Source organism: Notamacropus eugenii, chromosome 4, assembly GCF_028372415.1.
Source record: "Notamacropus eugenii isolate mMacEug1 chromosome 4, mMacEug1.pri_v2, whole genome shotgun sequence".
Classification (NCBI taxonomy): domain Eukaryota; kingdom Metazoa; phylum Chordata; class Mammalia; order Diprotodontia; family Macropodidae; genus Notamacropus; species Notamacropus eugenii.
This window is the reverse complement of record NC_092875.1, coordinates 56,330,327-56,333,214: the sequence shown is the minus strand read 5'-3', so window position 1 is coordinate 56,333,214 and position 2,888 is coordinate 56,330,327. Positions and strand designations below refer to the sequence as shown.

The 2,888-nt window shown below is 36.0% G+C and overlaps 1 pseudogene; it reads left to right on the top strand.

The window, feature by feature from the left end:
• The first annotated feature begins 729 nt into the window (after positions 1 to 729).
• On the top strand, positions 730 to 1,734 carry LOC140498115 (olfactory receptor 7A10-like; annotated as a pseudogene).
• Positions 1,735 to 2,888: the final 1,154 nt, after the last annotated feature.

Below are 2,888 nucleotides of genomic sequence, written 5' to 3'. Positions count from 1 at the left end.
AGAATTTGTTCTGTTAGAGTACACATTTGTGAAAGAGATTTTGCTTTTCTTGCTTTCTCAATTGAGGCAGGTTGGTGACAAGGAGAGAAAACAGATCTCAATATAAAATAATATTTAATTTTAAACAATTTGTATTCATTTTTTGAAAATTGTTCAAGTATTTTATTGAGATAATTACCACTGTGATTTTTTTAAAATACTGATTCCTTATATATTTTGGATGTCAAGTTATTATCTGCCACAGCTTCTATTATTATATTTCCCAATTCACTGGCTTTTTCTTTTGAATTACATTTTTTATTTTAAGGATTTTTTTCTTTCATATGAGAAAGAACATCTATTTGATTCCCCTTATTTCTTTATTGAATTGTTGATCGCCTCCTTTTCATAATTGGGATAAATGTTCTTCTCCACTTTCTTCCATCATTTTGTAGTTTGTATTTTTTAATGTTTGACTCAATGTATTTTGACCTTAAAGGAATTTTACTCCCGAGGAAAGCTTTTATAGTTTCACTATAAATTACTTGAGTTCTAAGTATGTTTATAGATTTTCCAAGTATGTGGGAGCTAAAAAGTGCCTTAGAGACCATCTAGTCCAACATCATTTTACATATGAGGAAACTGAGGTCCCAGAAGTGGAAGGGACTTGTCTAAAATAACAAAAGTGGTAGATCTTAGATTTAAACTTGAGTCTTCTGAGTCCAAATATAGTGTTCTCTCTGTCACAAAATGAGAGGCAATGATTTCCATTTTGCTAACTTTCTATATCTTTTTCCTTAAAGATATATCAGATGTATGGGACCAGAAAACCAAACACATGTGTCACAATTCCTCCTCCTGGGACTTTCTGAGAAGTCAGAGCAGCACCTTCCTCTCTTTGGGCTCTTCTTGGGCATGTACATGGTCACTGTGATTGGGAACCTTCTCATCATACTGGCCATTGGTTCTGACTCCCATCTCCATACTCCCATGTACTTTTTTCTCTCCAATCTGTCCCTGGTGGATATCTGTCTAGTTACTACCTTGGTCCCCAAGATGCTGGTGAACTTCCTAACACACAATAAGGCCATCTCGTATTCTGAGTGCTTTGCTCAGATGTACTTCTTCATCATTTTTATTTGTTCAGACAATTTACTCCTCACTGTGATGGCCTATGACCGCTTTGTGGCCATCTGTCACCCTCTGCACTATGCCACCATAATGAGCCCACGGATGTGTGGCCTCTTGGTTCTGATAGCATGGACTATTAGTCTTTTAAACTCCATTCTCCAAATTCTAATGGTGATGCAGCTGTCCTTCTGTACAGAAAGGGAAATTTCTCACTTTTTCTGTGATCTTGGTGAGGTTATGAAACGCTCTTGTTCTGATACCCTCATCAATACCATCTTATTATATTTTGTAACTGGTCTGCTAGGTGTTCTCCCCTTCTCAGGGATCCTTTTCTCTTATTGTAAAATCTGTTCCTCAATATTGAAAATACCATCTCCTGAGGGAAAATATAAAGCCTTTTCTACTTGTGGGTCTCACCTCTTTGTTGTTTCATTATTCTGTGGCACTGGACTTGGGGCATACCTAAGTTCCTCAGCTACCCATTCCTCCTGGAAGATCTCAGTTGCCTCAGTGATGTACTCCGTGGTCACCCCCATGCTGAACCCCTTCATCTATTGTCTAAGGAACAAGGACATGAAGAAAGCCCTAAGGAGGTTCATTAACAGAACAGCCTCTTCTCAGTGATTGACTTTGGCCCTGGGAATGTGGCATTTAATCTGGGATTAAAAGTATAGCAGTCAGAAACCTTGGATTCAAAATGGAAAGCCTGGGCTATCCAGTATTGTACTTAACTGACTGTACGATCTCTTTACTGTCACTCATGCAGTTCTTCATGGCTTTTATTTCTGGATTTTTTTATTATATTCTAATTTTTCACAACCTACTTTGTCAGAGCATTCTTTCTAAAGAAACATTAAATCTAGTGTTAGAAGACCTTGGCTTGTGTACGTCAAGTAAGTCATTTATTTTCTCTGAGCCTCACTCTTTTTATTTGTGTAATGGCCATTACAGGAGCCATCTTGCCACAAGACAAATTCTGGTCTATGGAGCAAATGAAATGATGTGTGAAAAAGCACACAAAAAGTTGTAAAATTCTATCAAATTTCAGGAATAAAAAAGAAACATAAAAGAGAGAGTTGGGATTTTGTTCTTGTGCATTATCCTTCCATCAACTCAAATGCCCTTTTTCCTATTCCTTAGTACATAGTCTTCATGTATTACTTTGGACCCCAAAAAAATCATTAACTGGTTGCCAATCTTTTGGTCTTTAACTAAATGGTTCCTTGGAGAATAGCCTATCCCTGAGTATATTATCAAAACTTCACTTGTGTGGCTCAAATCCTATCAGATCTTGTGTCTTGTTAGCAAAACCTTCAAGAGTACAGTGCAATTGCCTATTTTGATTAGCTGTTGAAACTATTTTTTATGAGTACATGAAGCACAAATTAGGCAGTATTGCCTGGTGGACTGAGTACTGGACTATCATCAGAAACACATGGCTTCAGGTTCCATTTCAGACTCTTATAAACTGTGGGACCTGGAGCAAGTCACTTTATATTCACAGCCTTAGTTTCTTCATCTATAAAATAATAATACTAATAACAACACTAGCTAGCATACAATATGGTACTTTAAGAGTTGTAAGGTACCTGAAATACATTATTTCTCATATTACTATAGAAATAATAACATCTACCTAATAGGGGTTTTAAAAAGATTAAATGAAATATTTTTAAATTATTAAAGTGCTATATGAATACCATCTATTATCGTTAGCATTGATACTGATGATATTATCATTACTCTTGGACCTTTCTCTTTCGCCTAAAAATCAAGAA